Source organism: Chlorocebus sabaeus, chromosome 25 (genome assembly GCF_047675955.1).
Source record: "Chlorocebus sabaeus isolate Y175 chromosome 25, mChlSab1.0.hap1, whole genome shotgun sequence".
Taxonomy (NCBI): Eukaryota; Metazoa; Chordata; class Mammalia; order Primates; family Cercopithecidae; genus Chlorocebus; species Chlorocebus sabaeus.
Window position 1 is genome coordinate 11254226 of NC_132928.1, and position 14554 is coordinate 11268779.

The 14554-nt window shown below is 39.6% G+C and overlaps 1 protein-coding gene across 1 annotated transcript in view; it reads right to left on the reverse strand.

The window, feature by feature from the left end:
- Positions 1 to 14554, reverse strand: part of RRP15 (ribosomal RNA processing 15 homolog) — a 50962-nt gene that overhangs the window by 7745 nt on the left and 28663 nt on the right. The gene's annotated exons all lie outside the window — the stretch shown is intronic.

Genomic DNA, 14554 nt, shown 5'->3' on the forward strand with positions numbered 1-14554 from the left:
ATTAGCTGTGTATCAAGCACTATGTTAGGAACATAGTGATGAACAAACCAAAGCCCCTGTTTTTGGGGGGGCTAACAGTCTATGCATATCTATTTATGTCAATCACAGAAATACAAAATTTTGTAAAAGCCTAAGGCACAATAACCCATGACATTTGGTTAGAAAACAGTGTTATTATGCAGTCATCAACTATGTAAAAAACAGTTAAAAAAAAAAAATATATATATATATATATATATATATATATGGTATTTGCTGGGTTACAAGAGATTACTTACCTAACAGGCGAAGCTTCCCTTTATTTAAAAAAAGATAGCCCTGAAACATTCATTCCATTAAAAAAAATAAATAAATTGAACACTATTACAAGCAAATAAGGAAACTGTCCTATTGGCTCACTCTTGTCTTCTTGAGGTCAAAATATCAAGCAAAACTTGTGCTTAAATATAACTTGAAGACTGAATGAGATATAAATGTTAGCAAAGATTTCAGAACTGACTTAGTATGTCAAACATCAGCACACTTTTTACTATAATTGACCCAACATACAGAAACAAATAAAAAAATCTGTGCTATTTAAAAACCAACATAAAACAGTTCCATTGCTTCTCACGCCACAATGATAGGAGAACAATAATGTAGGAAGAGAATGAGTATATTAACAATTTTTCATTTCTTATTTCTACAATATCAAACCTACTCTTAAAACTGAAATTCTACTTCTATTAGATTAAGTTAGCTAGCTGGATAAAAGGCCATTTTCCTTGATTTTCACTCTGTCACCCAGGCTGGAGTGCAGTGGCGTTATCATGGTTCACTGAAGCCTTGACCTCCCAGGCTCAAGTGATCCTCCCACCTCAGCCTCCAGAGTAGCTGGGACTACAGGTGCACACCATCATGCCTGGCTAATTTTTGTATTTTTTTTTGTGTGTGTGGAGACAGGGTTCTGCCATGTTGTCCAGGCTGGTTTCGAGCTCCTGGGCTCAAGCAATCCACCTGCCTTAGCCTCCCAAAGTGCTGGGATTACAGGTGAGAGCCACCACACCCAGTCGACCCAGGTTTTCTTTAAATAAAAAACTGATGTTCGCAATGAACAAAAATCCACTTAGAATCAACAATTATAACATCTCTCCTGTCAAAGTAAGAATTCAAAGCTTTCAATTAAATTCAGAAAAGTGTATAGCCATATCCAAACTGCTGACTAGCAAAGACCTATCCTGACTTTGGTATTTGAGTTTACATATGAACAAGTGCAATCTCAGTGTGAAGCCTCTATGTTAGGCAAGTACACCCAAAATGCCATCAACACGTTACCAAAAGAGCACACTGATGCCACATGACTGACTCAACAGAGTGTTTCTATAAGAGAGCTCACCCTGGCAACCAACCTCTAGCTGGACTGAGCTACTCCTCTACTCCTCTCCGAGGTAGCACCAGAAAACCCGCAGGCAACAGAAGAACGAAGAAGAAAAGGGAAGGTGGACAAAACTTTTTTTTTTTTGAGATGGAGTCTTGCTCTGTCGCCTAGGCTGGAGTAAAGTGACGCCATCTCGGCTCACTGCAAGCTCCACCTCTCGGGTTCACGCCATTCTCCTGCCTCAGCCTCCCTAGTAGCTGGGACCACAGGCACATGCCACCACGCCTGGCTACTTTTTTTGTATTTTTAGCAGAGACGGGGTTTCACCATGTTAGCCAGGATGGTCTTGATCTCCTGACCTCATGGTCCGCCCGCCTCAGCCTCCCAAAATGCTGGGATTACAGGCGTGAGCCACCGTGCCCAGCTGACAAAACTTTAAACATGTATTTCAGAAAGAAAGGAACAATAGTAGACCAAAGGAAGGAATTCACTAATTAAAATGGTGACACTAACTATATCACATGTCTGTCTTGGAAGATGATTGCTGTAAACATCTATTTTAGGCAAGAAGAGCAACAACAGAGTAAGTTCAAAGTTTTGCTCAATTGTCCAATGTAAAGAATAACAAGAAGAGCTTTACAGGGGGATTTTGGTGATGTTTTTGTTTCTTGGTTTCAAGGATCAATATAGTCTGTATCAGTGATTCTTAAAGTGTGATCTCTAGACCAGCAGCATTATCCGCATAACTTGAAAATATGTTATTAGCAATTCAAAATCTCGAGCCCTATTAAATCAGAAACTCTAGGCATGCTGCCTAGCAATCTGTTTTTATAAGTCAGTCAGTGATTCTGGTACATGTTAGAGACAATTATTTATTTGCTTTAAATAAACATTTTTTCTTAGTGACAGTTGTGTTTACTGCTATAAGACCAAGTACACTTTATGGCTGAGAAGGAAAGATTTTAGAAAATCCAATATTCGATTTTGTAAATCTAATATAAGATTCAGCATTGTATGCCGTAAGTATGGACATCACTCAAGCTATCATTACATTAGCATTTTTACACTGTGAAGCAACAATTTGGAAACAAAAAAAAGAAACGATAGAAAATTTATAAAAACAAGCGCGGGTTAATACATTTTAAAAACAGATATGTTAGATGGCATCTGTCAAGATGGCAGCTCAAGAAAACCTTGTTTTAGGCCAGGTGTGGTGGCTTACACCTGTAATCCCAGGAGTTTGGGAGGCCAAGGCGGGCCGATCACTTGAGGTCAGGAGTTTCAGACCAGCCTGGCCAACATGATGAAACCCGTTTCTATTGAAAATATAAAAATTTGCCTAGGCATGTAGCACAGGCTTATAATTCCAGCTACTGGGGAAGCTAAGGCGGGAGAATCACAAACTGAGGAGGAAGAGGTTACAGTGAGCTGAGATCACACCACTGCACTCCAGCCTGGGCAACAGAGTGAGACTCCATCTCAAAAAAAAAAAAAAAGAAAACCTCGTTTTAAAGGCAGCAGAATGACTCTTTAAATTCTAATGCCTACATTTGCTAAAGACTTATGCAGAAAGAAAAAAGGCAGAGGGCACATGCTAAAGTGGCAGTTTGAACATAAACAACTAGTCTTGCTCAAATGCAATACTCAATAAAACTTCAGAAAAGTGATTTGTTGTTTTAAAGACATAACTCAGAAGGACAAGATCAGAAGAGACAATATCAACACAATTTTGAAGGTGAAGGTGATGGACCAGAAGACACCAGGGAAGTTAAATCCTAAGACTGTAACTGTCGCACTGACAAAACTAACCCTATTTACACTGCAGAATCTGCGAAAGAATCAGAAACTGGCAGTAAGTATCAGGGACTTCTGGAAGTTAAGGGTTGAAGTGGAAGAACCAAAATAAAAGAACCGGGGTGAAAGATATGTTTTGAGAAACTTCCCCATCCCATTCCACAATAACCTGGCATAACACCCTGGAGGTTTAACTTCTGAAGAGGTACTGGGCTTGCACAGATGAAGGCATAGGTATAGAACTGAAAATGGGATTAAGTTACACACACACACACACACACACACACACACACACACACACACACAGCAACCAGATATTGAATCCCAGCTCTCTTCTCACACTGGGCTCCCAAAATGCTGGTAGGCAGACCTTTTTCTTCTAAGTAGGAGATCGGAAGAGTTACTTTATTGAAAATCTGACCAGTTGCTAATAAATTCACCCAGAGAACCCTACAGTGAAATTTAAGGTGGATGACATCCGTATATTCATAGCTTCCAGTTGAATTTTTCGGTCTATTTGATCTAATCATGAACACACAACTAATGATTATCAAAAAGAAGACCGAGAACAACACAAACACAAAATGTAAAAAGTGACTTGCAGAAAAAAAAATTCAAGAGAAAAAAATTTAGGAAAAAATATCATCAACATCCTTGAAGAGTTAAAATATACTGTATCCATAAAATCAGAACAGTTGCTACTTGATTTTACTTTATTTATTTATTTTTGAGACAAAGTTTCACTCTTGTTGCCTAGGATGGAGTGCAATGGCGCAATCTCGGCTCACTGCAACCTCCGCCTCTTGGGTTCAACCGATTCTCCTGCCTCAGCCTCCCGAGTAGCTGGGATTACAGGCAGCCGCCACCACGCCCAGTTAATTTTTTGTATTTTTAGTAGAGATGTGGTTTCACCATGTTGGCCAAACTGGTCTCGAACTCCTGATCTCATGTGATCCACCCACCATGGCCTCCCAGCTAAGATTACATGCCTGAACCACCATGCCTGGTCAACAGTTGCTATTTTAAAAGAAACATTAGGAGAATAATAAAGCGCTTAAAATTAAAAATATGGTGGAATAAGTAAAACAAAACAAAACAACCACATTACAAAAGTGAGAAGATAATGGTAAGGAAATTGCCCAGAAAATAGACTAAAAGAGATGAAAAGTAGAAGAAAAAGATAACTAGAGAACCAGTCCAAGTGGCCCAGGATGCAAATAATACGAGCTCTATAGACAGAGAAAAAATGTACAGGAGGAAATTAATGAAGTACTTTAACAAAATTTCCCAAAGTGAAGGACACACATTTCCAGATTAAAAGCAGCCCTCGAGTGTCCAATACAACACAATGAAAACATTATTGTAAAATTTTAAGACAACACGAACTAAAAGAATATCCCATAAGCTTCCAGGAAAACAAAAGTCACATACATACCAATAATCAGAAATCAAAAGATTCAGATTTTCCAATAGCAATCCTGGAATCAAGGAAGCAACAGACAAATACTTTCAAAATGTCAAAGGAAGATAATATCCAACCTAAAATTCAATATTGGGACACATTATTATTGAAATGTGAATACTGAACAGAGGTATTTTCAGACATATGAAGTCTCCAAAAGTTTATTTCCAACGCAGCCCTTCTCAGGACACTGAGGATGTTCTCCACAAACAGATGGAGTAAAACAAAAAGAAGACAACATGAGATAGAGAAAATAGAGCCCCACCAAAGGAAAAAGAAAGAAACAGCCAGGATGAGAATGAATGGAGATTCCAAAATAACAACTACACATCAAGCATGAAGGACAACCTGCAGCCAAGTGACTCCGTGGGACAGCATGTTGAAAGCAGTCATTACCATGACATCTGTCACTGTATGTTATTTTAACTTGACAAAACCACCAGAGAATATGCTTTACCAAAAGAGTGAGAGTAAACCAAGAATAAAGGAGATCCAAGAACCCAGAAATAGGGAATTCAATCCAGGAGAAATTCCAAGGATCACAGAAAATTTAAGTCCCAGATGACAACAGTGAAGCAACCCAAGAAAGCAATCAGGGGATACAAAGGAAAATAGAGGTTTCTAGGAAAGGAAGTCTCAGAGTAAAGAATTACAATAGATACATTACTTGAGATCATTTGACTTTGAAAAACTAAATAAAGGAAAATTAAACATGAAAAGTCAAGACAATTATTAACTTCAGGAAAAACAAATAGAAAGGAAACAGAAATATGGAACATTACAACATTCAGCTATAAATAATTTTTTCACATGAATAATAAATGCTGAATACTGACAACATAATTGTAATCTAACTATATTGAGTGGACAAAAGAGAAGAGATTGTGTAAGATAATTAAATCTTTGCCTACTATAATAGAAAACTGATAGATAATGCCTCAAACTGATTAATCAAAAGATACGACTGTATATATGCACGAGTTAGTGATGGCAGCTGCCGACCGTTCGGAGTGGCTGCTGCCATCATACCAGTTGCAGCAGGGAGGTGCAGGCAGTGGTAGCAGGAGCAGAAGCAGCAGTGGCGGCGTCGGAACCCTTGTGCCCGCGTCCCGAGGCAGACAATTGTGTCACACCCACGCTCACACAGGCAGGCAGGATCCGCTCCCAGGCCAGGAGCCTCTGCCATGGCCTCAATCTCACTGCCAGCCGCATTTTGGGAACCCGGGAGTAGCTGGCCAAAGGCGCATTCAAGACTTAAGGGGCCAGCCCCCAGAGTGTCGGGGTCATTTGTACGGGGTTGGCAGGGGCCGTGCCACCTGCAGGGAAAACATACAGTAGGCAAACAGTTCCCAGGCCTGCTCCAGGGAGCCACAGCGATGGGGCCAGACTAAGCCGCCCGCCAGCGGCGGAGCAGCACAGTCAGGCACGGAAGGGCAGGCTGAGAGGGACCAAGAGGAGGACTTGGGCCTGGGACGGTGCCAGGCTCCATAGAGCTGGTGGGAGCTGGGAGCAGGCAGAAGTTTCGCCCTCGCAGGCATAGCTGCAGCAACCCAAGTTCTGGCTGCAGACCCGGGTATGGCTGCACTCTGGAGTGGAGGGGGCCAGCAAGGTGCCCCCTGCCCCTTCAGGCTCGGAAGTATCTTCTCCCGTTGCCTGGCCTCTCCCAGTTCCCAGTGCCCGCTCCGATCTCAGAGCAAGGTTGGAGCAGAACCCAGAACTGTTGTAGTCCGGCTGAGTGTACGCACACTCGGGGTAGCGCTGACACGCCAGGCCCCCCGGGTCCCCTCCAGACTTTGGGTGCCAACAACCATGAGAGGGAGGTCGAGGTGGGGCTAAGGGCAGCTCAGCATTGACCTGCAGGCACTCCTTGGCCAGGACACTCTGGGCGCCATGAGCAGTGGCAGGAAGCACACAGGCTGCCGGGGTAGAAGAGGGAGGGTCCCCAGTGAGGCCCCACCTTCAGGCCAGGGAGGGCCCGAAGCCTGCGGACCTGGCTGCCAGTCCTGTGGACCAGAGTGGGAACCTGTAGTGCTTTTTCTGGGCCAACCCACGATAGCCCATGGACCAACTGGCACTCAGTTCCTCTCCTCTAAAGCCCATAAAAAGCTCCTGACTCAGCCAGACCCAGAGACAAGAAGACCACCAGCTGCAGGGAGGAGCTATCCACCGCAGGGTCTCCCCTGTTCCATTGCTCAGTAAAGCTCCTCTTCATCTTGCTCATCCTCCACTTGTCTGTGTACCTCATTCTTCTTGGATGCAGCACAAGAACTCGGGACCCGCTAACTCGGGCTAACAGAGGTGTAACACAAACAGGGCTGACATATGTCCCTTGCTCACCATGTTGCAGGTGACAAGGAGAGAAGAGAGAAGGAAAGAAGAGCTGCAGCCCTTCGGGAAGCCCAGACCTAGGAGCTCCCTGAGCCAGGGCTGTGACACCTCTTTAGGGCTCTGCAGTTACTGGCATCTCCAAGCTTCCAGAACGCCACGACGTTCCCCAGTGTCAGCCATGGAAGCTGCTTACGGTACACCTGGCCCAGCCGCAGCCTCGCAAGTAGCCGGCACCCATGCCAGTGCCTGGAGCTCTCCACCCTGCTGCAGCTGGCATGCCTGGCTGTGTTCAGTGGCAGGACCCCATGCCCGCTCATACACCCCACGCCTTTGGCAGGCATGGGATCCAGGCCGGTAGCTCAAGCCAAGCGCAGACTGCCAGGCTGAGTCGGCAAAATGAGCCCATAGGACCGAGCAAAACAGGCAAAGGCACCACTGACCACAGAGGTTTCCAGCTGAAGCGACACCCAAGGATCCTGTAACATTAGGAATACAGAGATGTATAAATGCCAGCAGGACTAGCTAGAGAAATAAAAATTAGTTGCCCCTGAGGTAGGAGATATGAAGGGTGGGCAGAATGTGGTTGAAAACAGCTTTATTTTATAATAAACGTTTATGGCAAAATGTGGCTTTTAAAACTACATGTGTAAGAATTAAAAAAAAAAAAAAAAAAAAAAAAAAAGGACAGCAAGAAACAGAAAAAAAAAAGTAACATCTAAACCATTTCCACAAATCCTAAGTTTCCCAAGCTTCTTTTCTACCAAGATCTTCCCAAAAATACCCTAAGAAATCCTTCTGGTTTTATTAACAATGATGATTCTGCTTTACTTTCTAACAATAAATGAAAAAGGGTCAAATACAGTAAGTATACTATGAACTCATTGTGTGCCAAGCACTTTATATAATATTGCCTTATTTTTAATTCTCTTAAGATTCCTGGCCAGATAGCAAGTATCATGCTTACCTTATAAGAAAAATAAGGCTCAAAGAAGTGAAGTAAGTATTCAGGTTCAGAGTTAATAAAGAGCTGAGTCTATACACAAACACAGATCCATTTGATTCCAAAGCCCACGTTCTTTCCACAATACTAAATTTCTCTAAAACTTAACCGATAATATGAACACAATACAGTAATATACTTTGTTCTTATATAACCTGTTATAACCTATGAATGAGTACTAAAATACATGCAAAATGCTGAATATGCTTAAGGTAATTTCCATAAAAGATTTGGGGTAAATTACATTACACACTGGATTGACATAATTTCAATTTGCTATATCTTTTCCATAAATATGATTTACCATTAAGTATAAAAACTTGCAGCACCCACCAAAAAAAAAAAAAAAAAGATCAAAGATTAATATAAGAAAAAAGAAAAAAAAAAGCCTGAGGCAAATTCTAAATATGTCATTCACTGGAAAAGCTTGCTTGGGGTGATCCCTGAATAGATTTCATTAAATGTTAAGACATCCTGAGAATGGAGGGTTTTTGGTTTTGTTTGTGAAACAGAAGTAGTAGCAATTTGGTATATTCTTTTCACAAAAGGAATAACAAAAGAGTTCTGGATTTGAATCTTAGATAAGCCATTGACGCCAATACTGCAAATTAGAAAGTTTTAGAGGTCCAGTCCTTCAAAGAAATAAAAAATTTATTATTTTTTATTAACTGGGAATAGCTATAATGTAAGATAAAGTTAACCATAATATACATGTTAGACCAGGTATTTACTATCATTAGATGGAAGCTGTGTTAGCTGTTAAATATAACTAACTAATATAAATCGTAAAGTATAAACTGAAATAATCAAATTTTATCAACTTACAGAGTCTTTCAGTGTTCCTGCAAGGCAGCACTGATTCAGTGACTTAAAGCAACCTATATAACTCTTTCTGCTTATATCAAATGAAAAGTAAAAGTGACTAAATGCAAGAACTTAATGAAAACTTCATGATGCAAGGAAACAAACAGTCCCCACGTGCCTTGGCCTAGTTTTACACAAATATTGAATCAAAACCATACAGAAGGAGTCTGTGTCCATTTTGAAGGTGAAGACAACCCTTAAAAATGTTAATCAGCTTTCATTTCAAAGTGCAAACATACATTGGCAGCCACTGAACACTGAAAAATAAGGTTTGGAATTACACATGCATCTAACACCAATGAGATAGTTAACTGCATTTCATTTGCTGGGGTGGGGGATAATTAAAATCAAACCATAAAGAAAGAAACAGTATAGTCTCATCTATATTTAGTAATCAACAATAGTTGATTTCATTGCTTTCCCTAACAAGAAAGTTTTCATTTTTACTCAGTTTCACCTAAATTTTAAAAAGTTCTTAACATTGACTAAATTCATCTTAATATCTTTGTTGTTAAAAATTTTCAGTAAGATATTTGCAATTGTAGTTAAAAACATACTTTATGGATTCAATTTTTTTCACCCACTGATTTTTTTTGTTTTAATTTCATTTACTGCCCTTGGTTTTACTATGTACCCAATACATAGGTCCTTGCTCAAAGTGGTTCTATTTGGTGGTTTCTATTATTATACATCTTGTTATCCATACATTTAGTTCTTAATTCAACATTGACTTTCCTCAACATTTAAACTCTCTTAAGAACTCTAAGTAAGTTAAAGCTAACTAAATTACCTGAAAAGTCAAATGCAACACTTCAGGGAGCCTTTTGACAGTGCTCTATTCATTTTCATAGTAAATTAGTTGTTTGAAATATTCAGATACACTCTGCCAATTAGTCTCTTAAAGCACATTTTATCTGCTACATTATATAGCATATAAATGAAAATCTAGATTTATAAACAAATTAGCAGAGCTGTGAATTCAGCTTAAAAACAGATACCAATGTCTTCTTGATATCACAAATTTGCTAAAAATCTTGACTAAGAAAACATATGTAAAAGTGTTTTGCAAAACTATGAAATGTTATACAAACAAAATAAAGCTGCATCCGGTAAGGAATATGCACACTATCCATCTACTGAACTCAACAAACAATAGACTGGTCCCATCAGACCCCCTTGGAGAAACGAGTGATTCTAGGTCTGGGACACAGAAAGCACAAGGTTTGGGCCGGACATCTTGTCCCAGAATGCAAGGAATCACTCAAAGAAAATGAGGTCATGCCAAAAGGACACATGAGCGTTTACACAGGTTCTCACAGCCACATCTGCAAACTTAAGCAACAAAAAGTACAATGATACTCACTGACTGTAAACACTGAATGAATAAAAATCCCTGTGTCCATGACATTTTAAAAAGACAAACAAGCCAGGCACAGTGGCTCACGCCTGTAATCCCAGCACTTTGGGAGGCTGAGTTGGGCGGATCACCTGAGGTCAGGAGTTCCAGACTAGCCTGGCCAACATGGTGAAACCCCATCTCTACTAAAAATACAAAAATTAGCTGAGCATGGTGGCGGGAACCTGTAGTCCCAGCTACTCAGAAGGCTGAGGCAGGAGAATCACTTGAACTCAGGAGGTGGAGGCTGCAGTGAGCCAAGATTGCGCCATTGCACTCCAGCCTGGGCAACAAGAGTGAGACCCCATCTCAAAAAAAAAAAAAAAAAAAGACAAACAAAAGAAGAAAAAAGAGAGGAAAGCTCAAGTGCCTGCACTGGAGGTGACTATTAAACTCCTTACTGTGGAAAACCGTAATTAAAAGGGATGAAACATCAACCCCCATCTTTAGGAACTTTATCTCCTGAAAAATGTCAGCCAATAAATTAGAAAACAAATGAGAAAATCACCATTCTGTAACCTCAAGTCACTTAACTGCTTCGGCAAGGATCACTAATTGATGGTAAAAGGCAAAAGATGGAGACAGGTATAAAACTATTTGCCCCAGAAATTACTTTCTAACTGGGGAATGGGGAGGGTGCACCTTTAATATTAAAAAAAAATGTATTTACTATCACTTTAACTAAGTGGAAACTGGCATCACTAGCATGAGACATTCTGATAATGTGTCTCCTGATGTGTTACAATATCAAGTACATAGCATAAGCTATTACACATACGATAGAATTATGGCAAAAAAAGTTTAACCTAAATCTCAGCAAGACTTTAGTCCTAACTTCTAGCTTACAGGAAAAAGGCATAAAACAAGATAAATGACACCATAAGGAATTAATCAGACAAATTCATAAACCTGGACTCTTTATTCATTCTTTAAGACAACTGGCTTGTCTCTTTAAAAAGCTAGTCTTTACAAGAAAAAAAGAAAGGCAAGGGATTGGTCTGGAATACAAGAGAACAAGACAGAATCAAATGTAATGGGTGAGCCTTAATTGAATTTTGGTTCTCAAAGTTATTTTAAAAAATCTTTTAATTATATGGTATATGAATGTCATACCTCAATAAAGCTGAATTTTTTTTTTAAAAAGAGAATCTTTGGGGCACATGTGGTTAATACTTTGAAATAATCAACCTAAACAAATAAAAACTAGATGGAGAGAAAGGCAGATAGCTATTAAAACAAACACAGTAAGTGTTAACAACTTTTAAACCTAAGTAGAAATACAGAAATATAGGTGTTTATACCACTATTCTCTGTAATTTTCTTCCTGTTTGAAAATTTTCATAGAAGAGCTGGGAGTTCACGCCTGTAATCCTAGCACTTTGGGAAGCTGAGGCAGAAGAATCACTTGAGCCCAGGAATTCAAGATCAGCCTGGGCAACATGACGAGGCCCTCATCTCTAGTAACAAAATTTTACAATCAGTCGGGCCTAATGGTGTCTGTGGCTCTAGCTACTCGGGAGGCTGAGGAGGGAGGATCACTTGAGTCCAGGAGGTTGAGGCTGCAGTGAGCTGTGATGATCACACCACTATACTCCAGCTTGAGTGACACAGCAAGACCCTGTCTTTAATTAAAAACAAACAAACAAACAAACAAAGAGGGGGCATGGGGGAAGATTCTAAAATCTGTATTAAACACACAATCATCAAATACATGATGCATTTAATTTCTAGTAAATTTTAATTCCTTGACAAATCAAGAGAAAGTCAATTCTAACTTTATAAAGAATTTTCTAAGTTAGTTTTATGAGTTTCATAACTTGAAAATGTCTTACTATGCTTAACATTTTATCTTACATAACAGTTTTGAGAAATCAGATTTTAAAATGTGTCAATCTTCATTATGCTCTACATGGGGCATGTGAGACCTAGGAAAAAGCAGAATGCAAGCTGCTTCCTTCACCATTCTCTTCCGAGTCTTGCTGGTACTGTGGCTCATCAGCCAGCCACAGTTCTTCCAGCTCATCTGGGTGACAGAAGGAAGAAAAGTTTCCTATTGGAAATGGAATTAGGTAAAAACATCTGCCATAGCATCTGGCACAAAGCACACACTAGTAAGTGCCCTCTCAGTCCTTCTACTCGCTATCCTTAGTTACTGATGCCAAGTCACTGTGCATCATATAATCCCCAACTTGGGACACGTATGATCTTCTAATGATGTTCTGCACATTATTCACAAAGATGAGGACATTCAAATAGTATGACAGCGCCCCCATAAAAGACAAACATCCTAATAAGTAAGTTCTGGTAAGTAATATAGTTAGTTCAACCATAACTTGAAATGGGGAGCAAGAGAAAGTGGACACATTTCTAGTTCCTTCAAATCTAGTTTTAGATTTTCTAAGAATTATGCATAATTAGAGCCATCACACCTAAAGTGAGTGAGAATGTCCAAATCTAAACATAATTTTAATCCAATTATTGGAAGATTTTTGGATTATTCAATAATTCAGACAAAAAGTAGTAATAGTTCCCCTTCAAATTGGTTTCCAACTTTGGAATTCATCTTTGACTACAATTTTTAGAGAAAAAAATAAGCACTAAGTATAAGGGACTCGTTTCAAAAATTATTGCAAACCTTTATATAGCACTTACTATGTGCTAAGCATCATTCTAAGCACTTGATGTATATTAATTCAACTGACTCTCACAACATCCCTATGAGGTAGGGACTGTTATTACTACTATACATAACAGGCATTTTGAACTCAGGCAGTCTGGTTCTAGAATCTGTGGCTTTAGTACTATGTGTTATATATCCCTACAAATGGTCTCAACTGCCTACTACTCAAAATGCTAATTTTTACCAAGACACAATAAAATATTATTCTGATTTTAAAAAATGCATTATACATGCTAACACGTAAGACTGATGTCTTAATATAATGCATTTTAAAAAGTCAAATGCATAAGACTCATCTGTGCAGGATAATTTTTTTTTTTAAAGCCTTAACCTCACTAAAGAAAACTGAATACAGGCAGCCACTTCAGCGACTTCAAATAGCACATTTCTTCATATAGGGGCAAAAAGATGCATGGCACCATTAATTTTAAGTTAACAGTAACTAAAGATTTCTACAGCTGTTCTGTAATAACCAGTTCTTATTCTTCACTAATATCTGTATTTTCCATAAGTCAAAATGCTGCATGTGCCATATTGCCAAACCTAAGTTCATTTTGATTAAAATTGTTCAAATCAGAAACCACCCTACATTAAAACTAAATAGCATATTTTAAAAGACACATAAATACAATGAGAAACTGGCTTAAAACCGTTCCCATCAACAGTAATATGTACAATCCTGCTCATTCTCATTTCAAACATGGAGTCTCACTTTTGCCTAAACACTATTTAGGCATTTTCAGTAAACAAACATTAAGCTGAATTATTTACAAAATTAGGATTCCACACATTCCTATTAGAGCAGCTTTACGTAAGAGTAAAACACCGTTGTCCTGCAATACAGGGGCAATCTAAGGACAGCATCTTTCTCTACCCGCTCGCCTGCCTTCCACACCCCAACTTGATTTAAAAGCTAAATCCTGGCTGGGCATGGTGGCTCAAGCCTGTAATCCCAGCATTTTGGGAGGCAGAGGTGGGAGGATCACTTGAGGCCAGGAGTTCGAGACCAGCCTGGCCAACATGGTAAAACCCCATCTCTACTAAAAATGCGGAAAAAAAAAAAAAAAGGCCAGGCGTGGTGGCATGCGCCTGTAATCTCAGCTACTCAGGAGGCTGAGGCATGAGAATTGCTTGAACATGGGAGGCAGAGGTTGCAGTACGCCAAGATCACGACACTGCACTCTGGCCTGGGTGACAGAGTGAGATCCTGCCTCAATAAAACCAAAAGTAAATCCTGAAAATTGCCGGAGGCTCAGGAAGGGACCTGAATGAGGAATTCCTCCTTTCCTAGGCTTCTGTCTTTGGAAGCAAGAATTCAGCAGATCTAAGAAACAGAAAAAAATGCACATTTTCAAAGGTGCATAGCAATTTGGAGTCTGGGTGTAAGTTGCAAGATACCTAAAAGGCCAGGTATTTCGGAAGCATTCTCACCACTAACTATTTACCTATGAAGAAATTACGAAGTTGCCATTTATGATAAATAAATGAGAAATAGAGGAGTACCCTACCTTATCTCTATGTTTGACATTTAAAGTGCTCATATCACAAAAATCAGAAAAAATAAATAAGTACCTGGACTTTTCCGGTAACTCTTTTTCCTAAGGACTTCTGTTAAAAACTATTGTCCAGTAATCACTAAGGAAATCACTTTCTTTTTTTGTTGTTGTTGTTGA